At 43.7% G+C, this 19,300-nt stretch overlaps 8 non-coding genes across 8 annotated transcripts; 4 read left to right on the top strand and 4 right to left on the bottom strand.

Annotated features, from left to right (window-relative positions):
• Positions 1-2,564: 2,564 nt before the first annotated feature.
• Positions 2,565-2,637, bottom strand: trnae-uuc (transfer RNA glutamic acid (anticodon UUC)). The gene has a single exon. It is a non-coding gene; the product is annotated as a tRNA-Glu (tRNA).
• Positions 2,638-2,901: 264 nt separating this feature from the next.
• On the top strand, positions 2,902-2,984 carry trnal-cag (transfer RNA leucine (anticodon CAG)). The gene has a single exon. It is a non-coding gene; the product is annotated as a tRNA-Leu (tRNA).
• A 2,989-nt stretch (positions 2,985-5,973) lies between these two features.
• On the top strand, positions 5,974-6,045 carry trnae-cuc (transfer RNA glutamic acid (anticodon CUC)). Its single transcript has one exon. It is a non-coding gene; the product is annotated as a tRNA-Glu (tRNA).
• A 504-nt stretch (positions 6,046-6,549) lies between these two features.
• trnak-cuu (transfer RNA lysine (anticodon CUU)) lies at positions 6,550-6,622 on the top strand. Its single transcript has one exon. It is a non-coding gene; the product is annotated as a tRNA-Lys (tRNA).
• Positions 6,623-8,766: 2,144 nt separating this feature from the next.
• trnae-cuc (transfer RNA glutamic acid (anticodon CUC)) lies at positions 8,767-8,838 on the bottom strand. Its single transcript has one exon. It is a non-coding gene; the product is annotated as a tRNA-Glu (tRNA).
• A 2,518-nt stretch (positions 8,839-11,356) lies between these two features.
• Positions 11,357-11,429, top strand: trnak-cuu (transfer RNA lysine (anticodon CUU)). The gene has a single exon. It is a non-coding gene; the product is annotated as a tRNA-Lys (tRNA).
• Positions 11,430-14,121: 2,692 nt separating this feature from the next.
• trnav-cac (transfer RNA valine (anticodon CAC)) lies at positions 14,122-14,194 on the bottom strand. The gene has a single exon. It is a non-coding gene; the product is annotated as a tRNA-Val (tRNA).
• A 438-nt stretch (positions 14,195-14,632) lies between these two features.
• On the bottom strand, positions 14,633-14,706 carry trnan-guu (transfer RNA asparagine (anticodon GUU)). Its single transcript has one exon. It is a non-coding gene; the product is annotated as a tRNA-Asn (tRNA).
• Between the last annotated feature and the right edge of the window lie 4,594 nt (positions 14,707-19,300).

Below are 19,300 nucleotides of genomic sequence, written 5' to 3' on the forward strand. Positions count from 1 at the left end.
TCGAGGGGCTGAATGGCCTCCTCCATTTGCTATCTGACAGGCTTGAAGGGTTGATTGGCGTCTAGTTCCTGTATAACAGGCTCGAACGGCTGAATGGCCTTCAGTACCCAAATAACAGGCTCGAGGGGCTGAATGGCCTCCTCCTTTTGCTATTTGACAGGCTTGAGGGGCTGATTGGCCTCAAGTTGCTGTATAACAGGCTCGAAGGGCTGAATGACCTCCTCCTGATTCTATATAACAGGCTTGAGGGGATGATCGGCCTCCAGTAACGATGTAACGGGCTTGAGGGGCTGAATGGCCTCCTCCTTTTCCTGTGTAACATCCTTCAGAGGCTGAATGACCTTCAGTTCCCATATAAGAGACTTGAAGAGCTCAATGGCCTCCTTCTGTTCCTGTCGAACAGCCGTGAAAGACTTGCCGTCATTTTGTCCAAGATGGCCACCGTGCTTACAGCCATTTTGTCCAAGATGGCCACCGTGCTTACAGCCATTTTGTCCAAGATGTCCGGCGAACTTGCCAACATTTTGTCTAAAAATTAGAGCCGGACCTTTCAGGAGTGAGATTAGAAAAGATTTCTGCACACAAAGGGTGGTAGAAGTTTTGAATTCCCTTCTGCAAACGTCAATTAATGCTAGCTCAATTGCCAAATTTAGATCTGAGACAGATAGCTTTTGGCAACCAAAGGTGTTAAGGGATATGGGCCAAAGGCGGGTATATGGAGTTAGATCACAGATCAGCCATGATCTTATCAAATGGCGGAGCAGGAACGAGGGGCTGAATGGCCTACTCCTGTTCCTATGTTCCTATGATATTATTTATATGGAATTCCGACAGGCATTTGATCAGGTTCCACACAAGAGACTGTTGGCAAAAATGAAAGCGCATGGAACTTGAGGCAATGTATTGACATGGGTAGAGAATTGGTTCGGAGATGGGAGACAGAGAGTAGGGATAATGGGTACATACTCCAATTGGCAGGATGCGACGAGTGGTGTCCCCCAGGGATCTGTAACTGGGGTCTCAGCTTGTCACCATATTTATCAATGACTTAGATGAAGGAACAGGGAGTCGTATATCCAAGTTTGCTGATGACACTAAGTTAGGTGGTGCAGTAAGTAATGTGGATGCGACTGGAAAGTTGCAAAGGGACATTGATAGATTAAGTGAGTGGGCAAAGCTATGGCAGATGGAGTTCAATGTGGGGTCATCCACTTTGGAACGATGGTCAAGGTATTTTCCAAATGGTAAGAAGCTCGGAACTGTGGAGAAGCAGAGAGAATTAACGGTTCATTTCCATAAATCAGTAAAAGCTAACGGACAGGTCCAAAAATAATTTAAAAGGCGAACGGAATGTTAGCCTTTATCTGAGGGGGCTGGAATATAAAGAAGTGGAAGTTATGTTCCAGTTATATAAAGCTCTGGTTAGACTGCGTCTGGAGTAACTGCGTTCAGTTTTGGACACTGCACCTCAGGAAGGATAGATTGGCCTTGGAGGGGGTGCAGAGCAGATTCACCAGAATGTTACCGGGGCTAAAAACGTTAAATTATGAGGACAGGCTGCATGGACTGAGCTCGTATTCCATCGATTATGGAAGATTGAAGGGCGGTCTGAGCGAGGTGTTTAACATGTTCAAATGATTCGATAGAATAGAGAGAGAGAATCAATTTCCTCTGGGGAATCAAGAACGAGGGGGACATAACCTTAAAAAATTCGAACCATGCCATTCAGGTTCGAAAACAGGAGGCACTTTTTTACACAAAGGGCAGAAGAAGTCTGGAACGCTGTCCCCCAAAAGGCTGTGGATGCTGGGAGTCAATTGAAGCTTTCAAGACTGAGATCGATAGAGTTTTGTTGGGTCAGGGTATCGAGGGACAGGGAGCAAAGGCAGGTTAATGGATTTCAGTTACAGATCATCTCTGATCGAATTGAAGGGCGGAACAGGTTCAAGGGGCTGAATGGCCTCCTCCTGTTCCCAATGGAAATGTTGAGAATATGCTTTGTTGAGGCTGTGACGTCTGGGTCAACCCCTGTCCAAACAAGGCAGGCCACATTTGGGAGTTTAATAACTTTGAAATGAACATTTTTCTTTTGTGACTTGTGCAACTTCGATCAATTGAATAGTTATGAAAGAGAATCAATGCAGTCATTCGAACTTCTGGCTGATAACCCAAACAAAGGTTTCTGCAGTGTAGCAGTTATCACGTTTGCTTTATACGTGGAAAGTCCCTGGTTCAATCCTGAGCAGAAACATTATGTTGGGGCAAGTTTATTTTTTCTCTGTGAAATAGCCGGTCTGTTAAATTGAACACAAATTCGTGGTCTCACGAGCATTGAACATTTTAAACCGAGCCCTTAAAAATACAGTGTGTAAAATGAGAAGGGATAAAAAGTTCATCGCACAAAAGAAATTATTAAAGTTTTCCAACTTCCCTCAGTCGCCTTTCATTCTGCAAAATAACGTTATCGGTTAATTAATGGTGATGAAAACAATGATTGTTTTTTTTTCTTCCCACAGACTTTGAGTCAGTTCATGCGATGAATACAACAAGTGTTCAAAAGTTGCTTCCCTGACCGGGAATTCGAACCCGGGCCACGACGGTGAAAGCGCCGAATCCTAACCACTAGACCACCAGGGAGCGCTGTTGGTTGGTTTATCAGATTTAATATGGATTTCCCTTTCTCTGTGATTCAGCTTTTAATTATTTTTAGCTCCTGATTGCGGATATTCCCGTGATTAAATAGGAATAAAGTACAATAGGCTCAGGAAAATCCGGGAAGGTGGCATCCCGCTCACCGAGCCTTTCCAGCAGCACTTATCTTACCAAGCACTGGAGTGAGTGAAACTTTCTCCGGGGGGGTCTCAATGTGGAAAGGGTGGCGAGTGAAGAAGCCATTTGTAAGTCAGGATGGCCGAGCGGTCTAAGGCGCTGCGTTCAGGTCGCAGTCTCCTTTGGAGGCGTGGGTTCGAATCCCACTTCTGACATCAGTTATTTTGACTCCTATTTTATTTGTTGCTGGAGCTGCGGTTGATTTTTCGGCCCAGTTGATTTGCTCTTCCCGCAAAAAGCAACAAGGTCTCGATCCACGGCACGTATTGCCGCCCACCGGCTCATCCCCAAAACGAGCTTTAAACGAAAATATGCTTTAAACACAAGGCAACAACTATGGAGAGAACAGACACTCGGGGAAATGTACCATAGGAACAGGAGGAGGCCATTCAGCCCCTCGAGTCCGCTCCGCCATTTGATAAGATCGTAGTTGACCTGTGATCTCACTCCATATACCTGCCTTTGGCCCATATCCCTTAATACCTTCGGTTGGCAAAAAGCTATCGATCTCAGATTTAAAAATTGCAATTAAGCAAACATCAATTGCCGTTAGGGGAAAAAAGTTCTAAACTTCTTCCACCCTTTGTGTGTCGAAGTGTTTTCTAATCTCACTCCTGAAAGATCTGGCTCTAATTTTTAGACTGTGCCACCAAGTCCAAGAATCCCCAACCAGCGGAAATAGTTTCTCTATGTCCAGAAAATGTCAATGACACAGTCAACGAAAGGTGCAGTTCACGAAGGCGGCTCACCAGCACCTTCTCAAGAGCAATTAGGGATGGGCAATAAATGCTGACCTTGCCATTGACACCCACATCCCATGAATAAAGACAAAAAAAGTCGCCTGCATGGCCGAGTAATTTCATCCTGCTAAACGGCGGGAAGAATGAAACCATCGGCTTCAGTCCTTTGAACGAACTGTATACACTTGCCGTCGAGCTCAATCCCCACTTGGTCCTCTGCCCCGAATATCCACTGGATCAGAAAATCCTCCATAACATAGAATCACAGCATGGAAACATCACAGAAGGAGGCCATTCGGCCCATCGTGCCTGTGCCAAATCTTTGAAAGAGCTATCAAATTAGACCCGCTCCCCTTCCCTTTCCCCATAGCCCTGCAAATTTTTCCCCTTCAGGTATTTATCCAGTTCCCCTTTGAATGTTATTATTGAATCTGTTTCCATCACCCTTTCAGGCAGTGCATTCCAGATCATGACAACTCGCTGCGTAAAAACATTCTCCTCATCTCACCTCTGTTGCCAATTTCCTTAAATCTGTGTCCTCTGGTTACCATCCATTCTGGCACTGGAAATATTTTCTCCTTATTTATTCTATCAAAACCATTCGTGATTCTGAACACCTCTGTTAAATCTCCCCTTAACCGTCTCTGCTCAAAGGAGAACAACCCCAGCTTCTCCAGTCTCTCCACCTCACTGAAGTCCCTCATCCCTGGTACCATTCTAGTAAATCACCTCTGCACCCTCTCCAAGACCTAGACATCCTTCCAAAAGTGTGATGGGCAGAATTGTGTGGTGGCCAGCTGGGGCCTAACCAGTGATTTATAAAGGTTTAGCATAAGTTCCTGGCTTTTGTACTCTATGCCTCTATTAATAAAGTCAACGAATCCGAATATTTTTTTTTACAATCTATTCAACTTGTCCTGCCACCATCAAAGATTTGTGTATGTATAGCCCCAGGTCTCTCTGTTCCCGCATCCCCATTAAAATTGCACCATTTAGTTTGAAGAGCTGGCACAGGCATGATGGGCCGAATGGCCTCCTGTGATTCTCTGATTCCATGTTTTTGATTACACCTCTTTGAAGCGCTTCGGGATATCCCCCAGAAGTGGGAGTCAGCAGTTCACTTTCTCCCTTAACACTTCCATCTGACCTGGGCTCGACTAAATAGATGTTTTCGTGATGTAATGGTTATCATGTTGGCCTCACACGCGAAAAACTCCCGGTTTAATCCCGGGTCAGAAACAATTTGCTGGAACTTGCTCCTCACAAACTTCCAGGCGCGAGCTTTCCCTCGTGTAAATTGGGCTGCAATCCTTTCACATTCAACAACGGCTGCACCAGATTCCTGGTCTCATAAACACTGAACACTTTTAAGCAGACTCCTAAAATAAAGTGCGTAAAATGAGAAGGGATGAAAGTCAGAAAAGTTAGCATAGTTTCGACAGTCACATGCAAACTTGTTAGCATTTCGTTCAGTGCGAAACAGAAAGTTGTGGGTTTATTAATGGTTATTAAAATAATTATCTCAGAGACTTGAATTATTCTGTGTAATTAAGTGAACTGTTTTGTAAAAACAAATGCCCTAACTGGAAATCGAACGCGGGCCGTGGTAGTAAGAGCGCAAAATCGTAACCATTAGACGACTAAGTAGCTCGATAAAAAAACTATATAAAATATATTTCTGATTTGTTAGATGTAAATGCATTTCATGACTGCTAATTATAAAATGCACTTACATGTATCTGTATTATTTATTCACTTATTGGTGTGTACATATTGTAAATGGATTTAGATGTATCTGTATTATTTATTCATTTATTGGGGTGTATATATTGTTAATGTATTTTCTGGATATTTATTTCTCTATGTCTTATTTTTCATTACACACAAATACATAACACAGATACAGAGATATAATGATAACCACCACACAGTTACACCCACATGTATTTATAAGTGTCACAGATGCAATCATATATATTTATAACAAGATATATCATATTGTAAAAAATAATCCAAATAAATTTATAAATGGCACACATAACATAAACACTCACTTTATAAAGAAGCAAAGAAGCATGACATCCATTTATACACATCCATAATTTAAATTTTCACACCTGTGAGCAAACCTGAACAAAGTCCACACACCGAAAGTCTCAGCGTTTTTCAGATGCTGCCCTTCCTGTTATGCATTTTTAGCAGTTCCTTTCCTGTGATGTGATGATTCTGGGTGCCGGGTGTGTGTAATTGGATTTGCTGCAGTCATGCTGCCGCGGACAGGTGAAGGCTGCTTCTGAGGCTGCCTGACACCCGGTGGGAGTGGGCGGGGATTTGATCATCAGAAATAAATGAAACGGTGTATGAGAAACTTATCTAAAGGTAAACATGCAAGTTCCTGCTATTGGATCTCGTGGCGCAACGGTAGCGTGTCTGATTCTCGATCAAGCGGTTGCGTGTTCAAATCACGTCGAGATCACACTCTTATTTCGCGCTGGTCGGACTCTGAATAATTCCGGAGTTCGCATTGTATTCCCTTTTTCACAACAAACAGAACCCTGCTCTAAATTCTGCCCCACTGGTTCCCCAGTGTCAGGGAGAGAAACGTCTGATTCCCTCATTGATTTATTGCAAGAAACATACACAAGCACACTTATTAATTCAAAATCAGCCTGCAGCTGCACACGCACAGAGATCAGCACAGCCAGAGAGACAGGCAAACAACCGGAAATAGACAAACCGGTTTCTCAGAGAATTGCCTGTACCTCGACTGTCGAATGTAAGGGCTTTTGTTGTTCGCTTTCGTTCCACACCTTGGAATTCAGGAGAATCTGGTACATGGTTTATCGGACAAGGCATGGGCGCAATGGCCCGAATGGCCTGCTTCTGAGCTGTATCCTTCCACGATTCTAAACTCAGCCCCTGGGGCGGAGCCAGCAGCTGCCTCACTGCAATAACAGACCAATTGGAGACAATTCAGCAGACCCGGCTAGCTCAGTCGGTAGAGCATGAGACGCTTAATCTCAAGGTCGTGGGTTTAAGCCCCACGTTGGGCGAATTCTGTTTTAAACTTTTACGCTGCTTTCGCAAGTGAACCCTCCGCTTGCTTGACTGTCAGTGCAAGAGACGAGTCTGCAAGTGCCGCGTCCTGTGCAATGGTCTAAAAATTTATGAGGAGCAGAAGGTTATTCGGGGTTCAGATACACAAACCTCTCTGATGAGCCTGAGATTTTGTCAGAGGTTGCTGTCTCCCCGACATCTCTTGCCCTCTTACGAGGCACTTGCTCTGGTTTCAATTTCCAAACTGGGTGAGTTGGTGATCGGGTGTAGGAGAGCTGGTTTGTGATCTGAGTCGGAGACTCATCGGCCCCGGGTAAGAGAGAGAAAAAAATCAGTCCAGGCCCGGCCCTAATCTGCGGATGTGGAAGAAAACACGGGAGGAGGGTGCGGTGTGAGGTCCCTGTCAAACCAACTGCCCGAACAAAGCTGGCCACAGTCACAGAATCAGAATGGCTACTTCCTGAGGGAGGGGAGGCTGGTTCAAGTGGAAAAGGATCCGGACGAGAATGATCTGATTCATAAGGTTAGGGGAGGGAAATTAGGGAGCTCCTTCGGAACGTTAATTACTTGAAAATGAAGCCTTTTTCCTGTGTAACTTGTGTGGTTTTGATGAATGAAATGTTTGTAAAAAGGCATCCGTAGAGAAGGATTGAGAGCTTGTAGGACAAGAGGGGAAATGAGGAGGTTTTTTTTCACACAGAGGGTTGTTCCGATCTGGTAGCCATTCGCTGAAAGGCTGGTGGAAGCAGCTTTCATAGGAACTTTCAAAAGGCAATTGGACAGGTACTTGAAGAGGACTGATTTGCAAGGTTACTGGGAAAAGGCTGGGTTTTTTGGACGAAATTGGACAGCTCTTTCAAAGAGTCGGCAAGGCAACACGGCCGAATGGCCTCCTTCTGTGCTGTAAAATTGTATGATTCTCTTGCATGATTTTAGTGTGGGACAGGAGAGATGTTGTTTAAAGAGAAGTAAAAGTGTCCCAATCAGAGCAGAGAGAGGTGACTGGTCAGTTCCCCTCTGTCCAGTATAAATCACCAGCGGTTTTTTGTGGTGAAGTGGTTATCAGTTCGCATTGCAAGCGAACAGCCCTGCTTTCGATCCTGGGCGGACAATTTATGTTGCAATTGCTGTTCACATTCTATATTAATGACTTGGGTGGGGGACCGAGTGTAATGTATCCAAGGTTGCTGATGATAAAAAGGTAGGTGGGAAAGTAAGCCGTGAGGAGGACGCAAAGGGAGTTGGACAGGTTAAGTGATTGGGTAAGAAGGTGGCAGTTGGAGGATAAAGTGGGAAAATGTGAAATTGTCCACTTTGGTAGGAAGAATAGAAAAGCAGAATATTTTTTAAAAGGTGAGAGTCCAATAAATGTTGTTATTCATACTTGGGTGTACTTGTAAACAAATCACAGAAAGTTAACATGCAGGTACAGTAAGCAATTAGGAAGAAAAATGGTATGTTGGCCTTTTTGCAAGGAGGTTGGAGTATAAGAGTAAGGAAGTCTTGCTGCAATTAAATTGGGCTTTGGTGAGAACACACCTGGAGTACTTTCATGTAGTCTACTTGGATTTTAGCAAGGCTTTTGACAAGGTCCCAATTGGCAGACTGGTCAAAAAATATGTGATTGCACTAGAGAGGGTACAGAGGAGATTTACGAGGAGGTTGCCAGGGCTGGAGATTTTTGGCTGTGAGGAAAGATTGGAGAGGCTGGGGTTGTTTTCTTTGGAACAGAGGAATCTGAGGAGTGATTTAATTGAGGTGTACAAAATTATGAAGGGCCCAGACAGAGTGGATGGGAAGGACCTATTTACCATAGCAGGGAGGTCAATAACCAGGGGGCATAGATTTAAAGTGATTGGTGGAAGGATTATAGGGGAGCTGAGGAGAAATGTTTTCACCCAGAGGGTGGTGGGGGTATGGAACTCACTGCCTGAAAGGGTGGGAGAGGCAGAATCCCTCGTTACATTTAAAAAATACTTGAATTTGCACCTGAAGTGGTGCAACCTGCAAGGCGACGGACCGATTGCTGGAAAGTGGGATTCGGCTGGTTGGTTCATTTTCGGCCGATGCGCACGCGATGGGCCGAATGGACTCCTTGTGTGCCGTCAATTTGGGATGATTCTTTTTTTGTAACAGCAAATTCCCTGACCGGGAATCGAACCCAGGCCGCGGCGATGAGAACGGCGAATCCTAACCACTGGACCATCAGGGAAGGCATGAAAAGTTTCTCAATATATCTGGGAGTGTTTGTATTAGGTTCAAATAATATTTATTGTTTAGTGACTCTGTTAGTTGCAAATGTATTTACATGAATCTGTATTATTTATTTATTGATTGAGGTGTATATATTGTAAATCTACTTCTGGCGCTGATAAGAGTCCATATAATTCCGCAATTAATGTTTCATTTGCGTTTTCACAATAACAGGTCTGTCTCACTGGTTCCCCAGTGTCAGGGAGGGAAGTGTCTGATGCCCTCTTTTATTTAATGTTACAAACGGAAGACAAACACTCGTATTCGTTCAAAATCAACCTGAAGGTGGACAGACACACAGAGATAAACACAGCCAATGATATGGTCGTTATGTTGGGATTGCTGCACATGCATACCCAGTGGCGAGTTTACTGCAATGATAGACAAGAGCGGCTGAGTTTTTTTGGCCTGGTTAGCTCAGTCGATAGAGTGTGAGACTCTCAATCTTCGGGGCGTGGGCTCAAGCCTCATGTTGGGTGTATTCTGATTTAAACTTTTTATGTTGCTTTCAGGGGTGAACCCAAGCTCTGACTCCCCCCGACATCCCGTGCAGTGTCACCGCGCACATTGTGGCCGCGCCCGGGCTGATTTCTCTCTCTCTCACCCGGGACCGCTGAGTCTGCTGTACCGTGATCACCAACTCACCCAGTTTGTGAATTTAAACCGGAACAGGTGTCTCGCAAAGGGCAAGAGAAGCAGGGAAGGCTGCAACCTCTGACAGAATCTCATTCCCATTAAAGGTTTGTGAAACTGAATCCCTAACACTTTCTGCAACTTTTAAAATTTTTGACATTCACTGCACAGGACGCGGCACCGAGAGACTCGTCTCTGACACTCACAGTGATGCGTTGGGCTGTTTTCACTCGTAAAACAGCTTTTGTGATATTGTGATATTGACTTTGACTCCCTCACCAGCGGAAAGGGTTTGTCTATCTCCATTTCAAAATCCTAAAAAGACTTCTATATTCCAGGGAATACAAGTATGTAACCGCTCTTCATAATTTAACCCTTCGAGCCCTGCTAACATTCTGGTAAATCTGGGCTGCGCTCCTTCCAAGGCAAAAAAACCCATTTGGAGTAAAAGGGAATAAAATTTAAAATGAGCATCACTGAGGATTAGTTTTCTATCGCTTAAAGTTATCTACTTAATGAAGTAAAAAATGCAGCTTACAAAGAATAAGGGAGCAGCCACTGTCTCCCTTTTTGGCAGGAGAAGAAAATCAACCTGGATGTTTCTGGAGACCAAGTTCCAACATAATGTTTCCGCCCGGGATCGAACCGGGAATTTTCGCGTGTAAAGTAAATCTGATAACCGCTACACTACATAAATCGATGGCATTTAGCTCAACACAATGGGCAACTGAATGGTGTCTTCTCTCTGCTCGTATTTGGAATGTGTTCTTTCAAGTACAGCAAGAGATTCAGACAGTTGCTGCTCCACCTTTTCTTTAAAAACTCTCAGGGTAGTGGGTTTGAGCCCCACGTTGGGCGAGTACCGTTTTAAACTTTTATGCTGCTTCCACCGGTGAGCCCCAGCTCTGACACTTCCCCCACCCGCCTCCGTCTCACCGCGCACGATGGGGCCGCGCCCGGGCTGAATATCTCCAATTAGGTTTCCGCCCCAGTCGCAGCATGAAATGGTCCTTATCAAAGTCACAAATGATACTCCATGTGACTACCACCATGATAAACTATCCCTCCTCATCCTTCTCAAATACAATATCTCACCGTGCTGTTATGCTGTTAGACGAGTTTCCTCTCTCTGCTCTTATTTGCAATGTGTTGCTTTTCCGACTGATAACACTTAGTATCATCGATTATGTTAGTCCACAAGAGGAGATCATTCGGCCCATCGTGCCTGTGCTGGGTCAAACACACGTATTCGTTCAAAATTCGTTCAGAGATGGATTGAGTGCCTTGTTATCAGAAAATTGCCTGAACCCCCACAGTCTGCAGCTTTCCTCCTCGCTATCAACCACATGGCCTATTTTTGTGTCACCCGCAAATTTCTTAATCATGTCCCCTAAGTTTCGGTCCAAATCGTGAATGTAGAGCACAAAAAGCAAAGGACCAAGTACCGAGCCCTGCGGCACCCCACTGGAAACAGCCTTCCAGCCACAAAAACACCCGTCGACCATTACACTTTCCTTCCTGCCACTGAGACAATTTTGGATCCAACAAGACACATTCCCTTGGATCCCATGGTCCTTTCCTTTTTTGACCAATCTGCCATGTGGGAACTTTTCAAAAGCCTTGCTAAAATCCATGTAGACGTCATCAATTGCGCTACCCTCATCCATCAATCAGGTTAGTCAGACACAACTTCCACTTAATAAATCCATGCTGACTGTCCTTGATTCGTCCGGGCCTTTCGAAGTGACAGTTCATCCTGTCCCTCAGAATTGATTCCAATAATTTGAAATGGAGTCTTTCTCCTGCTTGCTGCAATAACAGATAAGGTGGTTATAGATGCACAAGCCAGGCTAGCTCAGTCGGGAGAGCATGAGACTCTTAATCTCAGTGTCGTGGGTTCGAGCCCCACGTTGGGCGAGTGTCATTTTAAACTTTTATTTTGCGTTCACTGGCCAACGGTGCAGAATTGATGCAGAATCTAAGGCGCTGCGGTCAGATCGCAGTCTCTTCTGGAGGCGTGGGTTCGAATCCCATTGCTTACTTTCACGAAGATGTGAAAATGTTATATTTGTGGATTGGGCTGCAGCTGATTTTTCGACCAAGTTGATTTGCTCCTCCCACAAAAGCAACTGGCTTTGTGATGTGACTTGAGAAGTTTCAAACGGCGAAATGTTTGACATATTAATGACCTGGACAAAGAAATAGAACAGCAGTGGGAAACATTTAAAACAGTGATCAATCGAGTCCAGGAGAAATATATCCCACTAAAAAGCAAGAACAAACCAGCCAGAAATGACACACCAGGGATGAATAAAGAAATAAGGGAAAAATTGAAACTAAAGAAAAAGGCCCACACTGGACAATAAAGGAGAGAGGGGAATGTGAAAAGACTGGGAAAGAAGTCTGAAGAACTATTAGAAAGGCAAAAAGGAATATAAAAAAAGCAAAGTATTCGAAAGACATCAACAGCCAAATAAAGTTTAGGATAGGAATAGGGCCACTAAGGGATACACACGACAAACTCACAGGCAATGACAGCGAAATGGCAGAAATATTAAATAATCACTTTGCTTCAGTATTTACCAGGGAGACTAGTATTGTGGGCATGACAGTAGAAGAAGAGATGAAAAAAATATGTAAAGACATTTAAGATCGAAAGGGGGGAGATAATTGACAAACTAATCAAACTTAGAGAGGAAATTTCCTGTTAGGAGCCTAACCAGAGTTTCATACCGCTCAGCCACGCTAATTTCCGATTACTGTTCAGGAGCTCATTTCACAGGGACACGATTACTGCGCTCCATTTCGGGAGGCTCAGTGAAAGGCGGAAATTGATCTATTAATAGAATCATAGAATAAGACAGCGCCATTCGGATACCATTCGGCCCATCGTGCCTCTGCCAGATCTCTGAAAGCGCTGTCCAGTTAGTCCCACTCGCCTGCTGTTTCCACAGAGCCCTGAAAAAGTTTCCATCCAAGCGTTTATCCAATTCCCTTTTGAAAACTGTGAGTTAAGAAAAACAATATTGAAAGGGGTGCTGGGGCCTCTGCAGTGTCGATGTAGAGTGTGTGATGATTGAAGTTATCAAGATGGTTGCTTTACACATGGTATGTTGTGCAATCTTCCTGAAATATCTTCAATATCCAATACAAATTGAATTGCAAACCTGACGGACCAACACTGGAAAACAAGTCACGAGTGAACGCAAATCATCTGGGACCCGTTTTCAGCCTCACGGCACTTTAAGTAAAGGGAAATAACTTTGCATTGAAAAGATTTGGAACTTGCATCTGTGCCTTTATCTGTTCCATTTCTTAAAGTTGCTGGCGTCTGATGATGAACACGCCTCTGCTCCCTCCATTAAACAAGAAAGGAGGTGTTTGACGTGGACGGGACCTGTTGGTTATGAGCTCATCCTTCACATTGAGTGGGTTCGCGTCTTTTAAACGGCATCAGCTTTAGCCCAGCGGTGAACTTCACAGCAAACTAAATCGATACCGTCTCACCGCGGGCGCTGACTGCCATGTTTATTGTTATTTCTTTCAGACCTAAATAAATAGTGAACGTGATTTTAAATTTGCACTAAGTGATTTTTAGTTAGTCTCCTTTAAGTTTTTCAAAGGCGACTCATAATTTATGATAGTCCGGCCATTTCACCAGCCGTGTTGAAAACAAAACATGTCTCTACCGTTCGCGTCTTTTTTCGAAAGGCAAGAAATATATTTCCCGTGACCTCCGAACGCTGGACAAGTACATTTCAGAAAGCAGAAGCAAGTTCACCGAGCTTAAATCGTCTGACCACGTTAAAGGCGCTCTCCCTCTCTCTCTCTCTCTCTCTCTCTATATATATATATATAGAGAGAGAGAGGGAGAGCGCCTTTAACACAAAAACAGACAGCAACTACTTGCATTTATATATATATATATATATATATATATATATATATATGTGTATATATTTATATATATATATATATATATATATATATATATATATATATATATAAATGCAAGTAGTTGCTGTCTGTTTTTGTGTTTCTCTATTTTCTGTGTGTGTCCATCTGCAGGTCGATTTTGAATCAATACCAGTGTTCGTGTCAGTTTGTTGCATGAAATAAATGAGGGTATCAGGCGCTCCCCTCCCTGCCACTGGATAGGTACTGAGTCAGGGTTCAGACCAAATTTCTGTTTTGTTTTGTGAAAAAGCAATTAAAACCTTCATTCGGGAATTATCCAGTCTCATGTGAGCGGTGAAAGAAACAGTGACCCCGATGTGATGTGAACACGCAGCCTTTTGATCTGGAGTCAGACCTTTGCGCCACACACTCTGAAGACAGGATTCTGGATGTTATTATGGATATGAATGTTTCTCAAACACCGTTTCATTTATTGGTTGAACAGATCGGGCTGATCAAATCTCCGCCAGATCCCACCGGTAATGAGACAGCATTGGAAGCAGCCTTCACCCCTAATGTCACGCTGGCTTTCATCGCCTGCTCTCAGCGGACTGCAACAACAGGGCTGGGAGAAATGGACTTTGTTCACATTTAATCAGCAGTGTGAATCGTTAAATATTTAATCATTTTTAATGGGGACAGGGTTTCAAAATCTTTCCGCCCGGTTTCGAACCGGGGACTTTTCGCGTGTGAGGCGAACGTGATAACCACTACACCACGGAAACCTGCTGCCTCTAACTCCGTGTTAAGGATATAACCCCTCAGCCAAACTAATTTCCGTATTACTGTCCAGGAGTTCATTTCACAGGGATACATTTACTGCGCTGTATTTCGGAAGGCTGCAGAGAAGGATCGGTGACGATGGTCAGGCAGGGAATCCCAGAGCATCGCGCCCACACAAACATTTCACTGTTTTTTTCATGTGCCTGATATCCGACCGCAGTGTAAATTATGGCGAATCAGGCATGCTCAGATGACATTGTTCACAGAGTGTTTTCTTGCAGCCAAATCACACATTAGAAAACTTGAAATGAGATTAAGAGATCGGAGTCATTTGAAGTGCTCCCAGTTGCTGCAGATCAGGAATTGAAACATGGCACCGGCTGCAGGGCGATCAGAATGAGGCAATGAATCCAAAAGTGGGAAGAAAAAGGTGCAATTTCCGTCCCTGGGTGGGCTCGAACCACCAACCTTTCGGTTAACAGCCGAACGCGCTAACCGATTGCGCCACAGAGACCGTCTGGTCCTTTTTCTTGCAAGATACACTAAAGCAGCGTGTCACCGAGCCAAAATTACATGTTGCAGCCACAGAAATGCAATTGTCCACTATCAGTGTTACTTTTCCAGAAATAAGGGATGGGACATTGTTTGTGGAAACATGGGAACGGTCTGGTCTCGCTCACAGCATCGATATCACCGCCAACCAGCTCTCCTGCAACCGGCGCGCCCACCGGTGCTTTGTCTGTTGGTTCGTTGCACTGTGGGAGATCCTTCGCCACACTGACTGCAGCGGTTTAAAAAGCCGGCTCACCACCACCTTCTCAAGGGCTTTTTAGGATGGGCAATAAATGCCGGCCTCGCCAGCGACGCCCACGTCCCATGAACGAATAAAAAAAAATATTCTGAGCGTCCTGATGCTGATGTCAGGATTTGATGCCTGATCTGCAGAAACTGGGAGCGGTTTAAATGGCTCCGACCACTTAATTTCACTCATAACATCAGAGTAACTGTTCCAGTTGCGTCTTGGCCGCCTGTCTGGTCAGTCCTTTATTCGTCTCCAATTCCGTTTCCCAAAGCGTATCTACAGATTCATAAAGCTGTTTGTCATTTCGGTTCCTTTCGATTTGTCCAGCTCCCGACTGGCAATAATTTGCAAACCTGGTTGCAACCCTCCGCCTTGTATCGTGTCCAGGGATGGGTTATGTGGAGAGACTGGAGAAGCTGGGATTGTTCTCCTTCAAGCAAAAAAAGGTTAAGGGTAGATTTAATAGAGGTGTTCAAATTATTTTGATAGAATGGATGGGGAGAAGCTCTTTCCATTGGCAGGAGGGTCGATAACCAGAGGACACAACTTGCATTCATACAGCGCCTTCAACGTAGTAAAACGTCACAAGGTGCTTCACAGGAATGTTATTAAACAAAACTTGACACGAAGCCACATAAGGAGATATTGGGACAGGTAACCAAAAGCTTGGTCGAAGAGTTAGGTTTTAAGGTCTGTGTTAAAGGAGAGAGAGGCGGAGAGGTTGAGGGAGGGAATTCCAGAGCTTCGGGTCTAGGCAGCTGAAGGCACAGCCGCCAATGGTGGAGCAATTAAAATCGGGGATGCGCAAGAGGCCAGAATTGGAAGAGTACAGAGATTTGTTTTATTCGTTCATGGGATGTGGGCGTCGCTGGCGAGGCCAGCATTTATTGCCCATCCCTAATTGCCCTTGAGAAGGTGGTGGTGAGCCGCCTTCTTGAACCGCTGCAGTCCGTGTGGTGAAAGTTCTCCCACAGTGCTGCTCGGGAGGGAGTTGCAGGATTTTGACCCAGCGACGATGAAAGAACGGTCGATATATGTTTGATGCAGTGTTCCCTAGTGATTGGGATTAGTTCATTGCACAAAAATAATGTATGTCTGTGAGACACTTAATGTTTTTTGTAAATCACCATTAATACGTTCTGTTGCACACCGAAGGAAATGCTAACTTGTTTACCAAGTGACAATTAAAACGTTAATAAACCTTTGTGCTTTGCATGTCATGAACTTTTATCCCTTCCCATTTTACATACTGTATTTTAGGAGTCTGCTTAAAAATGTTTAGTGCTTATTACACCAGGAATCTGGTGCAGCTGTTGTTAAATTTAAAAAGGTTTGTAGCCCCTTCCACGCTTGAAGAAACTCGACCCTGGAGGTTTATGGGGAGCAAGTCCCAACAACATGCTTCCCTCCGAGATCAAATCGGGGACTTTCTGCGTGTAACTGGTGAACATGATAACCGCTACACTAAGGAAACGACAAACTTTTCGGTCTCAGGTCTGAAGGAAGTGTCTCGGGAAAACATGAACCGTTGACTCTCTTTACACTGACACTTTCCACGAATATTTCATCGATCGAAACTGTACAAGTCACAGGGAAAAATGTCAAAGTCATTAAACTCCCGAATTAGCCCCAAAATCTATCAATCTCAGTTTTGAAATTTTCAATTGACCCCCAGCCTCAACAGCTTTTTGGGGGAGAGAGTTCCAGATTTCCACTCCCCTTTGTGTGATGAAATTCTTCCTGACATCACTCCTGAACAGCCCAGCTCGAATTTTAAGGTTACGCCCCATTGTTCTGGACTCTCCCCACCAGAGGAAATAGTCTCTATCTGCCCTGTCAAATGTTTAATCATCTTAAACACCTCAATTAGATCACCCCTTAATATTCTAAACTCAAGGGAATGCAAGTGTCGTCCATGCAACCTGTCCTCATAATTGCTTATCAAGGATAGCCACCAAAAAGCGTTTCACGATGGCTGGCTCTAGAGTGGATTGGTCGTTAGTAGTGGGCTCGTTGGTCTAGGGGTATGATTCTTGCTTCGGGTTTGTTACTATGAATATGTGAGAGGTTCCGAGTTCAAATCCCAGATAAGCCCTTATTTTACTTTGGATCTTGAACTTCCAAAGACAGAAAAGTACCCAAATCACCCCACATGAGTGAAACAATTCCTATGTTTCATATTAGTACCGAACACAACTGCCCAACTTGGTTCTGATCAAAGGTCATTGACCTGAAACATTAACTCTGTTTCTCTCTCCACAGATGCTGCCTGACCTGCTGAGGGTTTCCAACATTTTCCATGTTATCAGAGTATCACTTCCCTCATCACCTAACTACACTCATCCACTAGATGTCGCCTTGTGGTGCAAACAGGCTCCTTCCGCACAGCCAGGTGTTCTGCTTCAGGCATTAATCATAACTATAACTTTTGAACTTGTTAGTTAAAACATATGGCCTTGCCAATTGACCAGAAAACAGAATGGTGTTTATCTCTCACCAGTACAGTCCTTTCCCGCAGCATGAGCTTGGAATGATACGTAGCAATCATACAGATGTCACACCTCTCCTGCTTGCCTGTGAAGCTGGTAAGACGAATAGCACACAATGCTGCCTGACACACATACACAGCAGCTATGAATGACTTAAAGGTCTTGTTATGATTGTCAGGCAATTGTTTATATCAAAAGGATAATTAAACATACGAGTATAATGATATCAGCAACAATCCAAGTGTTTCTGGACTTCAGAATCTACTCGTCTCTATATTAAACATATGCATGCATATAAAATGAAGCAAATCCGTCTTATGATTGTAGTTTCATTCTCCCAACGGAGATTTATACTTCCTCACTTAAGAGGCAAAAGCTAAAGGTTAATATTACTTCAATATAAAGACTGACTCTTTCCTTACAATACAGATACCCCAAACTAATATAACACCTCAAACTGATGGAGCTCCTCAAACTAAAACAGTATCTCAAACTGATACAGTACCTCAAACGGATAGAGAATCTGAAACTACTATAATACCTCAAGCTAATTCATCATCTGAAACTAATGAAGTACCTCAAACTAATACAGTACCTCAAACAAATACAACACCTTAAACTAATGCAGTACTTCAAACCGATACAGAACCTGAAAGTAATATAATACCTCAAACTAATACAGCATCTCAATCTAATACAGCACCTCAAACTAATAGAGCACCTCAAGCCAATACAACACCTCAAAGTGATACAGCACCTCAAGCGAATACAGTACCTCAAACTAATATAGTACCTCAAATTAGTACAGCGTCTTAAACTAATCCAGCACCTCAAACTATGTATCGTTGTCTCTCCACTGCTTTAAATGTATCTATCTATCTATATATTTATCTATCCATCTATCTATCTTTCTATCCATCTATCTCTCCATCTATCTATCAATCGATTCATCTATCTCACTATCCATCTATCTCTCTATCTATAAATCTCTCTATCCATATATCTATCCATCCATCCATCTGTCTTTCTATCTCTATATCTCTCTATCCATCTATCTATCCATCCATCTGTTTAAATATCTAGCTATATATCTATCTATATATCTCTCTATCCATCTATCTATCCATCCATCTATCCATCCATCTATCTATCTATCTATATATCTCTATCCATCTAACCAGATATCTATCTACCGATCGATCTATCTCTATCTATCCATCTATCTATCTATATAGCTATCTATCTATCTACCTTTATCTCCCTATCTCTCCATATCAGTTCCTCGTTCAACCTGTTTATTGCTCTGTTGTTGTTTCTCTATCGCTTTCTGTCTCTCCTCCTTCATTACTCAAGTTTATCAAATAACTTTCTAATCTTTATTTAAAAAATGCAATATTAAAGCATGAGCATGAGGTAAATGAGCAAATTACAAGGTGGGGTGGACTCAGTATGTTGGTCTGTGAGGTCTTCCTTCTTCAGGCTGCTGATCACAGAAGTCTCCCTGAGCAGCTTCTGGAAGAAGAAGCGCGAGCACTTCTCGTCCTGCTCCACGGAGCGGACTCTGGAGCGAAAGATCATTTTTGAAGCCCCTTTAACTGGATGCATCACACCGTGAGATCACAAGGTGAGGCCCCTTTAACTGGACGGTTCATAGCATGAGATCACAGCATGAGGCCCCCTGAACTGGACGGTTCACACCGTGAGATCACAGCATGAGGCCCCTTTAACTGGACGGTTCATACCGTGAGATACGGTCTGTATTGTACTGTATTGCTTCGAAATTGTGAAATTTAGTTTTAACTCTGTGTATTCTTAAA

This window comes from Heptranchias perlo, unplaced genomic scaffold (assembly GCF_035084215.1).
Source record: "Heptranchias perlo isolate sHepPer1 unplaced genomic scaffold, sHepPer1.hap1 HAP1_SCAFFOLD_63, whole genome shotgun sequence".
Lineage (NCBI taxonomy): Eukaryota > Metazoa > Chordata > Chondrichthyes > Hexanchiformes > Hexanchidae > Heptranchias > Heptranchias perlo.